The 18087-nt window shown below is 40.7% G+C and overlaps 1 long non-coding RNA gene across 1 annotated transcript in view; it reads right to left on the bottom strand.

Moving 5' to 3' along the window:
- Positions 1-13342: 13342 nt before the first annotated feature.
- LOC128929840 (uncharacterized) overlaps positions 13343-18087 on the bottom strand; it is an 83053-nt gene continuing 78308 nt past the window's right edge. Inside the window, exons 3-5 of the long non-coding RNA XR_013528201.1 lie at positions 14787-14835; positions 13861-13953; positions 13343-13417 (exon numbers count right to left, since the gene is read on the bottom strand). This is a non-coding gene — a long non-coding RNA (uncharacterized LOC128929840). The remainder of the gene's footprint in view (positions 13418-13860; positions 13954-14786; positions 14836-18087) is intronic.

Raw genomic sequence — 18087 nt, 5'->3', positions numbered from 1 at the left:
AAAAAATTCTAATTGATTTTATTGTATGATGCATCCAAGACCAATCAGGGTATTGAGGAGGGGCATGTACCGTTTGTCCACCAGATGTATAGAGACTGTTCCCAAACACAAAATGTGCTGAAACCACAGAGTTGATGTGCATTCCATTCCTATTCAGGATCCTACACACACATACACGCATGCACACACACACACACACTCTTCCATATACTTTTAAAAGATCCCCGCAATGACAATGCAAAATTTTCTTCCACAAAAAAAACACACTCTTCCCAAAAGAAGAAATCCCAAAACTTGTCTAGTCACCATATTGTGCTCTAAAGTCCCAGAATTTTAGGTCTAGATATGACTCTTCACCATTTAATAACCAATGGATAAATTAAAAATATAGGCTGGGCACAGTGGTGAGTACCTGTAGTCCCAGCTACTCAGGAGGCTGAGGTGTGATAATTGCTTGAGGCCAGGAGTTTGAGGTTGCTATGCTATGACTGTGTCTGTGAATAGCCACTGTGCTCCAGCCTGAATATTCAGTTTTGCAACATACAAGGTAAATCAGGAAACCACAACAAAACCTCTTATTTGAAAACTGAGAGCCAATTTCCAGGGGCCACCACTTTATAGCATACACTTGTGCTGCTAAAAGAAAAAGTAAGAAGTCTGCCCTGGCAGTAGGGTGAATCTTGCATTGTCAACTCCGTGAGCTAGTAACCAAAGCCAAAGATCTGGCCGGGCCTGATTTTTGAACCTGAACCCACAGCCCGGTGGCTGTTTCTCTTGGCCACAGAGCTTGATGCTTTGCTCATATTCCTTGGTCTTGGTTTAACTGTTTTGCTCCTGGCTGTGACCCAACACCCCAAGATCCAATAGTCTTTCTCAGACCACATCCCAGTGGCTGCCTTTAGCAGCTGAATTACTCTCACCTTTGTAGTGCTGAGAAGTAACAGCAAGAGGTGTCTGTAGGAGGCCTGGGGGTCAAGCTTCTACTACAGTCAGTCTTTTTTCCTTTTTTTAAAAAAAGGATTTTTTTGGTTTTTACTTTCAAAAATATTTCTTCCTAATTATGTGCTTACTTAACCCCAGCCAGTTTTATCTTCTGCAGTTCCCACCTCCCTGCCTTACCTCTCACTAACTTTAGCTCCAGGTTCAAGTAGGGAATAGTGTTCTTAGACTTCTCCAAATGCAGGATTAGCTGCCTCTTAATTATCCTACCGGCATCTCAGGTATTTTGCTGTTTACAGACAGAAGGGGCCTCTCCACAAAGGTATATGCCATTCCCTTTCAGCATGCTGTTCAGGCTAAAGCCTTCTTGTTTAAAAAAAAAAAACAGTTTTATTGAGATACCATTTCCATGCCATGCAATTCACTCATTCAAAGTGTAAAGTTCAATGACTTTTTAATATCTTCACAAAGTTGTGCATCCAGCACCATAATCCATTTCAGAACATTTTTATCACTCCGAAGAAACCTAGCTCTAACCTCTGAATTTCCTCATCCCTCCCAGTCCCCGGCAACTACTAATCTACTTTTTTTCTTTTTTAGACATAATTTCACTCTTGTTGCCCAGGCTGGAGTGCAATGACACGATCTCGGCTCATTGCAACCTCCACTTCCTGGGTTCCAGCAATTCTCCTGCCTCAGCCTTCTGAGTAGCAGGGATTACAGGCATATGCCATCACACCCAGCTAATTTTGCATTTTTAGTAGAGACGGGGTTTCTCCATATTGGTCAGGCTGGTCTCAAACTCCCGACCTCAGGTGATCACCCCACCTTGGCCTCCCAAAGTGCCAGGATTACAGGTGTGAGCCACCGTCCCTGGCCTGATCTACTTTCTGTCTCTTTAGATTTACCTATTCTCGACATTTTATATCAATGGAATCACTTAAAATGTGGTGCTTTGTGACTGGCCTCTTTCATTTAGCATAATGTTGTCAAGGTTCGGCCATGTGGTAGCACACATCAGAACTTCTCCTTTATTTCTGGATAATATTTCTTTATGTGGATGTACTACATTTTCCTTATCCATTCATTAGTTGGTGGACATTTGGTTGTTTCTTACTCTTGGCTATTACGATAATATTGCTATAAACATTCATGTACAAGTTTTGATGTGAACATGTGTTTGTATTTCTTTTGGAATACCTAGGAGTGGAATTGCTGGGCCATATCCCAACAATATGCTTAACTGCTTGATGAAGGCCATAATTTTATCGAAGTTATTAAAAGCATCAAAAAATCATCAACTTATTCCAAGTTCTGGACATTTTCAGGTCACCAAAACACTAGCCATAGAAGACTTGATCAGATTTTCCAAATATAACATGTGTGGTTACCCTACAATCCAGTGTACAGTTCTTAGATGGGGACAGAAGAATCCTCATTCCCACTTACATACCTCAATTCACCCAGTTCTTTGTGTCAAGGCCCGAAACTTGCTGTACTCCACTTCTAGTTACCAATATTTACCTTATGATTGCAGGTAAACCAAAGAGTTAGGTCTCACATAACTGGGAAGTTTGGGAGACCTGACTTCAGATATAGCTGGATGCAAGGGTTCAAACTGAACAGAGACAGATGTCAGCTTTCTACTTTTCAGCAATCCTTTCTCTGCTTTGGTTTAACTCTCAGGTCGGCTTGCTCTGCTTGACAACAAAAGTACACTTAGAAGCTCATAATTTCAGATACCTAAAGAGGTCCACATCAGTCTCTTCATAAACTGTTAACTGGCCCTCCTTGGAGGTGGGGGTGGGGATCATTTCTTCTCCTGGTTCAATTTCCAAGTCCAAGGGAATAGCTGGTCAGCCTGGGTCACAGGCCCATTCCTATGGCAGGAATCAGGGGTCAAATGATTGCTATCCACCGTAGGTATGGGATGAGAGGTTACTGAAAGGAAAATATGCCTGCAAAACAGAAAAGAAACACCTGTTCAATACTTTCTGTTTCTATTATTCAATCTCATAATTTTCATTTTTATCTCTTTATCACTTTTATATGTTTCCTTTGAAATGTTTCTCAAATTTGCCCTGTACATCATTTATTCAGTTTTCTGCAAGGTAGAGTTTACAATTCACCTTCTGCACTTTGGTTTCTGTGTAGATTTTTTAAAATGATTTAAATATTTATTTAATTTTTTTTTTTTTTTTTAGAGATGGAGTCTCTCTATGTTGCCTAGGCTGTAGTGCAGTGGCTATTCACAGGCATAATCATAGCTCACTACAGCTTTGAACTCCTGGGCTCAAGCACTCCTCCCCCTCAGCTTCCTAAGTAGCTGGGACTACAGCCAACATGTCACTACACTTGGCTTTGATGTATGTATTTAAATGCTTATCATGAATCTACTCTGCTCTGGGTAGTGGGCTAGGACAAGGACCCTGTCTTCAGAGAGATTACTGTCTAAAGGAGGACGAAACCAAGAAGCAGACAATTACAATAAAACAATAAGATTAGGGTAAACTCGGGGGCACAGCACAGGCATCCAATCCAGCTTGGGGGCATGCAAAGGTTTCCTAAAGGTGGTGACATCTTTCAAGAATGAGTATTGATTACACAGGGAATGGGGGCCAAAGAAGAAAGCGAATTTCCGGTCATGGAGCAGTAAGTACCAAGGCATGAATATCTGAAAGGGCCTGTCAAAAAAGAGGAACACCAGTGATTTCAATATGACTGCAACATGCAGTGCGTCATGGGCAGCAAGAATGAGGCTGGTGAGGAGCACAGGGGCCAGGTCATCAACCACACTGCACCTGTGTGCCTGGGGGTTCAGAGTTTAACCTGAGGCAGTGGAAGGGTTTAAACAGGAGAGTGTCGGGATCGGAGCTGCATTTTAGAAAGGCAACTCTAGGGGCCTTCAGAATCAAGAAGATTGTTCAAGAGGTTATTGCAGCCACAATGGCGAGAGACAGTGAGGGCCTCAATTATGAAAGTGTGGCAGGTGTGTGATCTTCACATGCCCAGCTCCTTCTTGTGATTGTCAGAAGTTCAGCAGCCATCTCCTTGGAGATTTTCTCTGCTCTCGTAGAAAGTGATCTTCATATGGCTAAAGCCTCCTCATCTTTGAGAGCAGATGTCACATCTCGAAGAGGCCTTCACCATTCCAAGGGAGCAACACCCCCAACCATCAGCCTGACTCAAGTATAATTTCCATGAGGACAGGACTCATCTATTTTCCTGTTCTCTGTACTCTAGAGCCCACACAGAGTAGGAGCTTAAGAGCATGTGTTTAGTGGATGAATGTCAAATGAACTAAAGCCATCTCATCTTCAGGCAATATGTGGAAGTTCCTCAAGCCCACACTAGTATAGAGAAAGGCTCTTGTGGCAAGGTCTTGGTTGAAAAGACAGAGGTTACAGAGTCAGAGGGACCTTCAGATATGACCATTCTCTGAGCCTCTTGTCTTCTGTGTTACTACAGCTCTACTGGCCTGAAGTGTGTTGTTAGTTCTTTAATGTAATTAACAATTAGCTCTAAGGAGTATGACATTACATTTTTGTCAGAAACTGTCTTCCCCAACTACATGGAAAAATACATTTTTAGAATGGATTAAAGCAACATGAGATTAAAGAAAAAGAAGAGAAGAAGACAAAGAAGGATGAGGAAAGGAGGGTGGGGAGGAATAGAAAAAGAGAGAGGAGCTGAGCATGGTTGCTCATGCCTGTAATCCCAACATTGTGGGAGGTCAAGGTGGGAGAATCGCTTGAGGCCAGGAGTTTGAGACCAGCCTGGTCCACATGTTGGTTTTTTTTTTTTTTTTTTTTTAAACAGAGTCTCGATCTGTCGCCAGGCTGGAGTGCAATGGCACAATCTTGGTTCACTGCAACCTCTGCCTCCTGGGTTCAACCGATTCTCCTGCCTCAGCCTCCTAAGTAGCTGGGATTGCAAGAGTGCACCACCACACCCAGCTAATTTTTAATTGAGATGGGGTTTCCAGCAATTCCCAGCACTTTGGGAGGCCGAGGCGGGTGGATCACCAGATCAGGAAATCAAGACCATCCTGGCCAACATGGTGAAACCCAGTCTCTACTAAACAATTTTTTCAAACAGTCAGGTATAGTGATGCAAACCTGCAGTCCTACCTACTTGAGAGGCTGAGGTGTGAGGATCTCTTGAGCCCAGAGGTTCGAGGGTGTAACGAACTATGATTGTGGCACTGTATTCCAACCTGGTCAACAGAGTGAGATCTGCTCTTAATAAATACATGAAAAAGAAAAAAGAAGAAGGCAGAGCCAAGAGATGGAAGGACAAGAGAATAATGTATAGTGTTCAGCTACATCTCTTAGACTTTGCAATTCTACGAACCAACAAGCTGCCTTTCAAGCTAAACTAATTTATATTGGCTTTGGGCACTTTCAAGTAAAAATGCCCTGACCCACTTAATAACAAATCAAATAATCAATCTATCCCTACACTTATTTGTTAATATATTCTTCAAGGACATAGTTCACAATTCACTCTTTGAATTCTTTTCCTTTATCTTTTCTACTCTCATCTTTTCCTTGAGATTTTAAAAAAGCTGGAGGGTGGAAAAAACTTTGCAGGGGCAATTCTCACAGTTTATTTTTGTGTTTCTCTCAAATCTCCTTACATGTTTATGTAAGATACTACTGTGGGTCTCATGTTATCCACAGAATCTTAAAAGGGATTATTAGCATAGCTGTGGCTTTCGCCCTTTAAAATAAACCCCATCTTACTTGGAATTTGTATTCCTCAAGGGACCATTTCTTCCAGATACACATCATACTAAATATTTTAATCAAATGTGTGATCAAAAATATTTTCCATTTTACTTCTTTTATTTATTTAATGGATTCATGTTACCCATTCTTTTTGGAAGAGAATTAATTTGGAATAAAAGCTCAGCTTTTATATTCCAAAATATGAAAAAAATACTTTATTGTTTCTGGGACATATAAAATGTCAATCTAATTGTGCATTGTTTGGTATAGTCATGTGTAGTTCTAAGGAATATGAAATTATGTATACTAATATTAAATTAATTTTTCCTAGGATATCTCTCTCATACTTAAAAGAGTTTGGTATAGGGTATTACAAGCAGGCTATATAGATCCTTTTAGGATTCTCACATTGTTTCTTTTTCTTTTTTCTTTTTGAGATGGAATCTAGCTCTGTCACCCAGGCTGGAGTGCAGTAGCCTGATCTCGGCTCACGGCATCCTCCACCTCCTGGGTTCAAGCAATTTTCCTGCCTCAGCCTCCTGAGTAGCTGGGACTACAGGCACGAACCACCATGCTCAGCTACTTTTTGTGTTTTTAGTAAAGACGGGTTTTCACCACGTTGGCCAGGATAGTCTCGAACTCTTGACCCTGTGATCCACCTGCCTCAGCCTCCTAAAGTGCTTGGATTACAGGCGTGCGCACCGCACCTGACTGGACTCTCACATTATTTCAATTATCACTCTTTCATTACCTAATATTGTCAGACAGTCCCACATATCTCTATCTTTGAATCCCATGGCACCAAGCTCAGAGAGTGGTTCCTACCTTCAACACAGTTCAGAAAAGGTCCTGGGTTGGCCAGGTGTGGTGGCTCATGTCTGTAATCCCAGCACTTTGGGAGGCCGAGGTGGGCAAATCACAAGGTCAGGAGTTTGAGACCAGCCTGGCCAACATGGTGAAACCCTGTCTCTACTAAAAATACAGAAATTAGCTGGGCGCATTGGTGGGGGCCTGTAATCCCAGCTACTCAGGAGGCTGAGGCAGGAGAATCACTTGAAACCGGAAGGCGGAGCTTGCAGCGAGCTGAGATCATGCCATTGTACTCCAGCCTGGGGGACAAAAAAAAAGATAAGGTCGTGGGTTGAGGCAGAAGTTGGTTCAGTACCAGGGAGTGAGCCCTGCTCTTACTGCTGGTCTCTGGTCTGTCTGGCTAAGCCTTGGCCTGTGTTTTCTTTTATTGCTGTTTTCCCTCCCCTGCTTTGCATACCTCCTGGTTCTTATTTTCCCTCTGGGTTTAATCTCCCACTGGCTCTGTTTTATGGCTGGTCTTGACTTCTCTGCTACTGCACATTCTGGCTTCTACTGCTCCATGGGTTGCTGACCTCTGACTGCTTTTTAATCCTTCCAAGTCTTGCCTCTAGCCACTCATTTATGCTCCACAATCCTAGTGCTGATTCATCACATCTGCCAACACTTAGAGATAATGGAAGTGGGGAAGCTCAGACAGAATCAGGAACCAAAAAAAAGACAGCAACTGCTGAAACTGACTCAAGAAGAAATAGAAAGTCTGAAAAGAATTACGTAAGATTGATTTAGTAACTAGTAATGAATAATTAATTTGTACTTTTTGTAATGCCCATAAAGACAGACCCAGGCCCAGATATCATCCCCACTGAATTCTACCAGACATTCCGCGAGGATACCAGTTTTTCACAAACTCTTCCGAAAATAAAAGAGGCAGGAACACTTCCTTCCCAAATCATTCTGTGAGGTCAATATTACCTAGATATTAAAATCACACCTACGTATCACAAGAAAAGTATAGACCAATATCTCTTATGAATATGAATGTAACTGGGCAAGAAAAAGAAATAAAAGGCATTGCATTTGGAAAGGAAGAAGTAAACTACTTTTATTTATTTATTTTTTAGATGGAGTTTTGTTCTGTCACTCAGGCTGGAGTGCAATGGTGTGATCTCGGCTCGCTGCAACCCCCACCTTCCGGGTTCAAGTGATTCTCCTGCCTCAGCCTCCTGAGTAGCTGGGATTACAGGTGCCCACCACAAAGTCCAGCCAATTTTTATATTTTTAGTAGAGATGGGGTTTTACCATGTTGGCCAGGCTGATCTCAAACTCCTGGCCTCAAGTGATCCACCCACCTTGGCCTCCCAAAGTGCTAGAATTACAGCCATGAGCCACCGTGCCTGGCCTAAAACTATTTTTAAAGATGATATAATCTTGTATATAGAACATCCTTAGAACATAAAAAATTATAGTTAATAAATGAATTCAGCAATGCTACAGGATACAAGCATTAATATACAAAATTATTAATTAATATACAAAAATTGTATTTTTATAGCTTTGCAATGATCATTTAAAATTAAAATTAAAACTCATTTATAGTAAGTTTAACAAAAGAAGCGCAAAACATACTCTGAAAACTAAAAACATTCTGTAAAGAAATTAAAGAAGATCTAAATAAATGGAAAAATGTCCCATGTTCAAGGATCAAAAGACTCAACATTGTTAACATGTTATTAATACTCTCCAAGGCTGAGCATGGTGGTTCACACTTATCATCCCAGCACTTTGGAAGGCCTAGGTGGGCAGATCACTTTGAGGTCAGGAGTTCGAGACCAGCCAGGTAAATATCGTGAAACACCATCTCTACTAAAAATACAAAAATTAGTCAGGCGTGGTGGCATGCACCTGTAATCTCAGCTACTAGGGAGGCTGAGGCATGAGATTCACTTGAAACTGGGAGGCAGAGGTTGCAGTGAGCCAAGATCACGCCACTGCATTCCAGACTGGGCGACACAGATTGAGACACTGTCTCAAAACCACCACCACAACAAAATGTTAATACTCTCCAAACTGATCTATAGATTCAATGCAATTCTAATATCATCTCAAATGACAGCTTTGTACAAATCTACAAGCTGATTCTTAAATTCATATAGAATTGCAAGGGACCCAGAGTAGCCAAAACAATTTTGAAAAAGAAGAATAAAGTAGGAAAACTCATACGTCTCAATTTCAAAACTTACTACAAAGCAACAGTAATCAAGACAATGTGGTACTGGTAAAAGGACAGACATATAGAGCAGTCAGAGAGTCTAGAAATAAATTTATATAGCTATGGTCAATCAACTGATTTTTGACAAAAGAACCAAGATCATTCAATGGGGAAAGAATAGTTTTCTTCAATAAATGATGCTGAGACACTGGATAACCACATGCAAAAAAATGAAGTTGGATACTTACCTCACACTATTTTAAAAAATTAACTCAAAATTGGTTAGTGACATCATGGAAGAGCAAAAACTATAAACCATTAGAGAAAAATATAGGGGTATATCTTCATGACCTTAGATTCAGCCATAGTTTCTTAGATATTATACCAGAAGCAAGAGCAACACAAGAAAAAAGTAAATGTATTAGACACCATCAACATTAAGAGCTTTCGTGCTGAGGGGTTTGTATCTAGACTATGTAAAGAAGTCTTTCAGGCTGGGCACAGTAGCTCACACCTGTAATCTCAGCACTTTGGGAAGTTGAGGCAGGAGGATTATTAGAGATCAGGAGTCTGAGACCAACCTGGCCAAAATGATGAAACCCCATCTCTACTGAAAATACAAAAATTAGCTGAGAGGCCGAGGCAGGAGAATCCCTTGAATCTGGGAGGCAAAGGTGGCTGTTAGCTGAGATCATGTCATTGCACTCCAGCCTGGGTGACAGAGTGAGTGAGACTCCATCTCAAAAAAAAAAAAAAAAGGAACTATTTCAACTCAATAATAAAAAGCCAAATAACACAATTTCAAAATGAGCAAATGTCTGAATAGATGTTTACCAAGAAAGAGATACAAATAAATGGCCAATAAGCACAGGAAAAAATGGTTGACATTTTAGTCACTAAGGAGACACAGACTGAAGCCACAGTGAGACACCATTGCACACAGTAGGCTGGCTAGAATAAAAAGTCAAATAGCAATTAAGTGTTGGTGAAGATGTTTGAAAGTTAGAACTCTCATACACTACTAGTGGGAATGTAAAATGGCACAACCACTTTGGAAAACAGTCTGGGTGCTCCTCAAACTATTAAACATAAGATTACCAGAAGTAACCCAGCAATTTCACTCTTAGGTATATGCCCAAGAAAGATGAAAACATTTGTCCACACAGACACTTGTATTCGAATGTTTATAGCAGCATTATTATAAGAGCCTAAAGGTGGAAACAACCCAAATGTCCATCAACTAGTGAACAGATAAATGAAATGTGGCACATCTATGCATGGAATATTACTGGGCCATGAAATAGAACAAAGTACTGATATACTACCATAACATAGATGAACCTTGAAAACATTATCGTAAGGGAAAGGAACCAGTCACAGAAGACTACATCCCATAGGATTCCATGTATAGAAAAGTCCAGAGTAGAGCAATCTATAAAGAAAAAACCTGGATTAATAGTTGCTTAGGGCAGGGGAGGACAGTGGGTAGAGAGTGAGGGAGCATATAGCTAAAGATTAGGGGGTTTCTTCTTGAGATGATGAAAATATTCTAAAATTGACTATGGTAATGGTTGCACATATTTGTGAATGTGCTAAAGGCCACCAAATCACACACTTTAAAGAGTGAATTGTATAGTATGAGAATTATATCTCAATAAAGCTTTAGAAACAAACAAACAGGACCAGGCACAGTGGCTCATGCCTGTAATCCCAGCACTTTGGGAGGCCATGGTGGGTGGATCACCTGAGGTCAGGAGTTCGAGACTAGCCTGGCCAACATGGTAAAACCCTGTCTCTATAAAAACAAAAAAACAATAACCAAATCCACCCAAGGACTGTATTTGATGACTTTTCAGAACATTGAAAACTTTGAACATCTAGTGCAGATTCGTGAAGGTTTAGCTTCATGGATGTGTTTATTTTGCAATTAACAAAGGTTAAAGGTACATTCTCTAGTCTCTCGAAAACTGTTACTTGGGAGCTTAGAATTTCTAGTTATGATTCTAAGCACAAGAACAGCACTTGTCATGCCTTTCAAAGGAGAATGTGTTTGCCTTATTAACAAATCAAGAGTACTAAGTTTCTATTAAAAGAGCAGAATAAAAAAAGATTAAATGGCTTATTTGCTCATTGTTTGCAGAAGTATGGTAGTGAATAATAGCATTTCAAGTTCTTTAAAAACATACATTAAAGTCCATTTAAATCTTCTAAGAGTGACATCAATAACCATAAAATAGAAGCTGAATGAGTATTTCAAGTTAAAATTAATTACTAGACCAACTACCGGCCATAAGCCGTTAAACTAAATACAGAGTCATTGAGATAGGGATAAGAGGAAAAGAAAAATATAAATCCTGATGAAAGGGCCGTAACAATATCTGGATAGGAGGATAATAACAGAATCGGTTAGATGCAGAACTGGAGAAAGAAAAGGAAAAGAAAAGCCTGTGTGAAATATTTAACTGGATGTTGAAAAATATGATAATTTTGATAGGCTCATTTTTAAAAACTAACTTCTCACATGTTTACCAATGGCTGGATGTGCAAATGGACAACAATTTTTATCATGCAATAAAATGAGTTTTAAAAATATAAGGTAGGGACAGGCAGGGTGGCTCATGCCTGTAATCATAGCCCGAGGGAGGCCAAGGTGGACAGATCACTTGAAATCAGGAATTCAGCACCAGCCTGGCCAACATGACGAAACCCTGTATCTACTAAAAATACAAAAATTAGCCTGGTGAGATGGTGTGCATCTATAATATATCTATATATATATATATACACACTACTAAATATATATGGTAGACCTGGTAATATTTATTTATTTATTTATTTATTTATTGAGACAGAGTCTCACTCTGTTGCCCAGCTAGAATGCAATGGCACCATCTTGGCTCACTGCAACCTCTGCCTCCTGGGTTCAAGCAATTCTACTGCCTCAGCCTCCTGAGTAGCTGGGACTATAGGCACACGCCACCACGCCTGGTTAATTGTTGTATGTTTCGTACAAACAGGGTTTTACCATGTTCAAGACCAGCCAAAGCCAGGCTGGTCTTGAACTCCTGACGTCATGATCCATCCGACTCAGCCTCCCAATGTGCTAGAAGGTGCAAGCCACCGTGCCAGGCCCAAGCCACCACTCCAGTCCCAGTAATTTTTTTCAAAAAACATTCTCTTGTACCTATGTCTTATGTTTAGCAAAAAAAAAAAAAAAAAAAAAAAAAAAAGGAAAAGAAAATTGAGTTCCTAGACTTAATCATTATTTTCTCTGTCTGAAGGGCTAGTGGGAGGGGTCAAGCCTCTAAAAGGGAGATCTTTGCAGATTGGCAGCAATGTGAATGAAAGAAAATTACTGAATATTTGTCAGTTAGAGGAAAGCCAACTCAGTGTCTATAAGAATAAGTCATTCTTTACTATTCTTTCAGAAGGAAAACAAATTTACAGAGAAAGAGGGGAAAACATGAATTTATTTGATTTTGGGAAAATCTTTGAAAAATTTTCACACCAGTCGCTATTCCTTAATTGAATTAGCTTAGGGTTTTACTATGAGAAAAGAATTAACATCAAGGTAGTAGGGCAGAGACGTCATTAAATGGAGAAGTGTAAGTTGTGGTATTTCCTCAGGAAGCAATTATGGGTCAGTCTGATGTAATAGTTTATTATATTTTGGAAAAGACAGTAAAATCTCTACATTTGAAAATGATACTAAATTTCTATAGGGAGTGAGATGTCAAAATGACAAGGATAAACTATGCAAAGCAAAAACAGAATAATTGTGGCCTATATATAAGTTAACAAGCACAGTAGTGAGGAAATTATCCAAGCTCTAGTTATATATGGATTTCATTGCCGAGTCACCATGGGGCACAGGACTCTAGGCGTCACTGAGGCTGCTTTTTAAAGATATCCCAATGTGCTGCTGACAGTCAAAAAATCAGCACAAGATTACTGGAAACAAGATGACTGACGCTGTTGACTTTCCTATCCGTGAACAACATGGCTGTCATGACGCCTCTCAGCACGTTTGGCTCTGAGACCCAGAAGCATGAATGGAAGCAGCTGGCCGTGCAGGGCATGCTTTTCTACCCTGTGCAGTCGTATCACACAGCATGGCCATGCTTACGCATGAGGACAGAATGTGGGTTGGCCACATCACTGGTAAGAACCCAGGTAGCATTTCTTGGGCTCTGATAGGTACCAGAAAATGGAGGAACGTTTATTGAGAAGTTACAATGTGAAAGGCACTCTGCTGGGTTTAGGAAGGATATGCAGATAAATTAGACAGTGTGCTTGCCTACTTGGGCTCCAAATCTACTCAGAGAAATAGAACTATTGTAATATGGAGGAGTTGATAATTATGCTGTCCGAGAGGTACGGCTGTGGCTGTTCAGAAGAAGGGTAAACAAATTCTGTTAGTTATTTATGCATCAGTTAATTCAACTAACATTTGTTGAATACCACTGTTCATTCATGTATTAATCAATATTTATTTATTGCTGTGTGCCAGCCACTTTTCTAGGTGCTGGGATATAGCAATAAACAAGACAAGATCCCTATTCTCATAAAGTTAGGACAGATTTTTAAAGGGATCAAAATAGATGTGATAACATTAAATAGATAAGTGCAGTGAAGAAAACAACACAAACCATGTGATGGAGTGGCTGGAGATTGGTGGCTCCTTTATATGGGGTCAGAAGAGGTATCCCAGCGAGGTGGTCTGTGATACCTGTTGATGAGAAGGAGTCTGCTGTGGGAAAATGCCCAGGGAGAGCTTTCCAGGCAGAGGGAACAGCAAGTGGGAAGGCCCTGAGGTGGGAAGGAGCTTGGTGTGCTTGAAAAGCAGATCAGTTATCGCTCAGCAAGCCTGGAGAAGCCAGAGAGACAAGGCTTGAGGAAGACCTGGTTCTTGCTTTGGTGGATCTCTCAACCCTCACAGCCCAACAGAAGAAAGAGAACATGTCAGCAAGTATATGATAGCATGCAAATTGCACATATTTACAAGGCAGATCAATTTTCTTTTAAATGTGAAACAGGAGTGAAAGATCATAGGTTATGAATTATACTTTCAGAAAGAGCTAGGAGCATAATGTTCAGGAAGAGGGACTGTGGACAGTATGGACCAGGGTACCATAAACACAAAAAAATCTGGACACAGGGTGGCTGTCAAACCTGTAATTCCAACACTTTGGGAGGCCAAGGTGGGCAGATCACTTGAGTCCAGGAGTTCGAGATCAGCTTGAGCAACATGGTGAAACCCCGTTCCTACAAATAAAACAACAACTACAAATTAGCCAGGTGTAGTGATACATGCCTGCAGTCCTGGCTACTCGGGAGGCTGAGATGAGAGGACTGCTTGAACCCAGGAGGTGGAGGTTGCAGTGAGCTGAGATCATGCCACTGGACTCCATCCTGGGGGACAGAGCAACACTCTATCCCAAAAGAAAAAGAAAAAATCTGGACCAGGCTAAGTAAACTGTCCTGTGGGAGTAGTAGCAGCTGCAAGAACGGCAAAGAGCGTACTGTCCCGGACTGGGATATGGGCTGCAAGACTAAACTCCTTACACTGCAGGGTTTGAATGACCCTTGAAAGGTCAATCAAATCCACTTCCTCTTCCACCAGAAACCTCTCAGGACTCACTCTGGGGAGGAGAAACACTTTACATGTCATGCCTTGCAGTGTATCATTAGGGCTTCATTTCCTTGGATATTTAGTCTTTAAGAGGTCTCTGTTATGAGAGAATGGCAGCACCTTGGTATGAACTTATAATTATAATTATAGTCCTTCCATGTTTATAACAAGGCAAGAGATAGTAATGAGGCACTTGCAGCTTCTGAATCAGAACAGAGTAAAGAGATGGTTTTAAGGAGGCAGCAGACACAGCCTTGTGAACCAGGTACCCTGTTCATGGACTTGCCTCATTGTGGATCCTAGAGAAAATTTATTATTCGAAGTCTCAGTTTCCTCATCTGAAAGAATGTCAGCCTGAGAGATTTGTTACAGAGATTTAATTGGATAATTTAAATGAAAGTGCCTGCCAGATTCAGTAAATGCTAAGTGGTCTTTTTTCCCAGTCAAGCCTGTGGCCCCAACTCACCCAAATCTTGGGGGCCCTCTCTGGGTGGGGAATAGGGAGTCCACAGATCCTAAGGAGAAAGGGCAGAAAGAAGGTGAGGTGAGTAGGAGAAGCTAGTACTACTTACGAGGCAATGAATTGAGGAAAGATGTGTGAAAAATGAAGTTTAGCTTCATGCCAAAAAGGATTCTGAGAAGAGAAACTCTGGAAGTTCTGGAGTAATGTATTTTATCCCTTCTTAATGCAGGAAGCTAACACAGACATTGGTTTCAATGGTGTTAAAATATAATAGGGCTAAAATCATTTATTGCCAGGATTTTGATAACAAAATCCAAACATAAGAACTATCAACCCCACTTGCCAGAATTTAAACCAAGTTAAGCTCAAATCAATGCGCAGTATATCCAACAAGGGAAAACATTTTTTACACTGCTTGACCTGGGATTCCAGCAAACACTCTTTAGCTTTGTAAATTCATAGGCCCCTTTAATACCATGTTAGTCTAGGTTCATGGTATTCCTTGCCAGGAAAATGGGTTTTTCATTTGGTGATGGCTCAATGGCCAGACTGAACAGGGCTTTTTAGAAACATTGGAACTCTCAAATGTCACTAGCGGCAGTCAATGCAATTTCAAGCACATGCAATTTTAGTTAATGTAATCATTTAAAGAATGAAGAAGGCAGAAAGAAGGACGCTGGTGTCAGAGGGATTGCAAAATCTATTGAAATGGCATCTACTGAAGTAGGAGTCAGGAGACGTAAATGAGGCCCTTAGTTCTATTAATAAATCAAGGTAGGACTCAATTGGATGAAGTGACACATGTCTAATGTTTTTCATTCTTAATGTACACACAACAGGTTCAAACCAGCCTAGCAGAGATTCAGACACTCGGTGGATTGGCCAATTTGGTCTGAGGCAAGGAGGCACTCCCAAACATACCAGACTCCTTGGAAATATGTTAAGTGGTACTGATGATGGCCAGGGCTGCCAAGGATGTCAAATGTATTTAAAAGTGAGTGGAGCCCAAGCCTGCTGCCCTCTGGGTGAAGACATGGTTGATTTCAGGAGGATATGATTCTTTTTCTGTGGTATGAGCAGGAGGCCCCCAGCCAAGGATGTTACCTGACACAGACAACATCAACATAATATGAAGGACGCTAGAGTTTCAGCTCTTGCCTTTGTGAAAATAGTGAGAATTGTGTTATCATTGAGATGAGAAGCATTTGCCTTTTTATTTTCTTTGTTTAATTTCCTTTTAGGAAGGGCAGTACAACCTTGAGCTGAAGGCAGACTATCAGCTAGATTCCCTGGGTTTCAACACTGCTCTCCCACTGGCTAAATGAGTGACATTAGGCAAGTCGCTTAATTGCCATGTGCCTCAGTCTCCCCATATGTAACAGAGATAACAGTAGCATCCACCTCAAAGATTTACTTCGAGAAATTCATAAATACATACACGCATGCGCACGTGCACACACACACACCACCAACTGTTTACAGCATGCCTAGCATGTGGTAATCAATAAAGTTATTGGTTATTATATTTCTGTGTGGGTGATTGAAAAAATAATACATATTTGCTATAAAACAACCAGTATACAAAAAATTTTTAAATGAAAACAACGCATTACCATCCATATTCTCACTATCCATAGGCAATGGAAATATTTTGGGAAAGAAGTACAAGGTAGAAACAACCATTTGCCTATGCAATATTTATTCTTTCCTTCTTCCTTATTAACTACATCCTGATTTTCTTGTGGGTAGCAAACTATATTTCCCAGCCTTCCTTGCAAATAAGATCAGGCATGTGACTGATTTATGACCAATGAGATGCAAACGGAAGTTGTTGGGTGGGGCTTCTAGGAACAGCTGAATTTCACTCCAGTTTGTCATCAATCTTCCCCCTTCCTGCTGTCTAAAACATGGGAGTGATGGCTGAAGTTCCAGCAACCATCTTGTAAACCTGAGTAAAAAAAGCACACCATGGGAATGGTGGAATATAAAACTAGAAGGAGACTGAGTCTCTACTAAGAGCATTATAGAACAGCTGTACCTGCCAGGAACTGCTGTCTTCTGGATCTTTCATTTGGTGAGAGAAAACCTCTTGTCCAAGCCACTAGCTATTGAAAATATCTGTTTTCATATAACTAAACTAGATTCCCGAGTACTTCCATTGTCTCTACCTTGTATTAAATACTCTGTTTCCTGAATCTCATGGTTTCTTTTTTCTTGGTTGATTACCCTATATTGGTGGAGCGTGTCCCAGGTAAATTCATGAGAAAGGTATGCAACAGGCAAACTTTCTGAGATTTAAGAGTTTAGGTAAAATACTCGTTTATTTGCTACATCAAAGGTCAGAATAACAGTAGCTTAAATAAGGTAGAAGTTTATATCTGTCACATAACACTCTGAACGTAAGAACCCAAGGCTAATATGGTAAACTCCGGGCTGCTTCCACTCCTTCTATTACAGCTGCATTTTAGTCAGAGAGAAATAAGAGGTGGGAAAAACAAGCTCCTTTCTCTTTAGGATATGGCCCAGAAGTTGCATATTATCACTTCAGCTTTCATCACACTTTATAGAACCTAGTCCCATGGTCACACCCGGATGCCAGGACAGATCAGAGATACAGTCTTTTTCAGGGCGACCAATAGAAGCCATACATAATTATTAGCATAAAAGAAGAGGCCAGGCATGGCGGCTCACACCTGTAATCCCAGTGCTTTAGAAGGCCAAAGTAGGAGGATTACATGAGTCCAGGAGTTCAAGACCAGACAGGGCAACATAGCAAGACACTGTCTCTACAAAAAGTTTTCTAACAATTGGGCGGGTGTAGTGGACCCAATTTGAAACCAGGTTAATTTTGCCAGAGATTGTGTTCCTTCCTCTATACCTCTTAGCCTCCCAACATAAGCAATCCAAAATGGCCTTTCTGTGCCATATAGTTTACCACTTTTTTTTTTTTTAAGACCGGGTTTCACTCTGTTGCCCAGGCTGGAGTGCAATGATATGATCATAGCTCATTGCAGCCTCAACCTCCTGGGCTTAAGCAATCCTTTTGCCTCAGCCTCCCAAGTAGCTAGAACTACAGGTGTGTACCACCACACCCAGCTTATCTTTAAAAATGTTTTTAGAGATGGTGTTTCATTGTGTCGCCCAGGCTGGTCTTTGTCCTCCAACCTTGGTCTCCCCAAACACTAGGATTATAGGCATGAGCCACTGTGTCTAGCCTAGTCTGCTATTTTTAAGCACAAGTCATTTCTCAGGTGTACTCCCTAATAAAGTTATACCACGTGCCTTTAAAATAGAAGTAGGCCAA

Source organism: Callithrix jacchus, chromosome 16, assembly GCF_049354715.1.
Source record: "Callithrix jacchus isolate 240 chromosome 16, calJac240_pri, whole genome shotgun sequence".
In the NCBI taxonomy this organism is placed as follows: Eukaryota; Metazoa; Chordata; class Mammalia; order Primates; family Cebidae; genus Callithrix; species Callithrix jacchus.
This window is presented reverse-complemented; position numbering and strand designations above follow the sequence as displayed.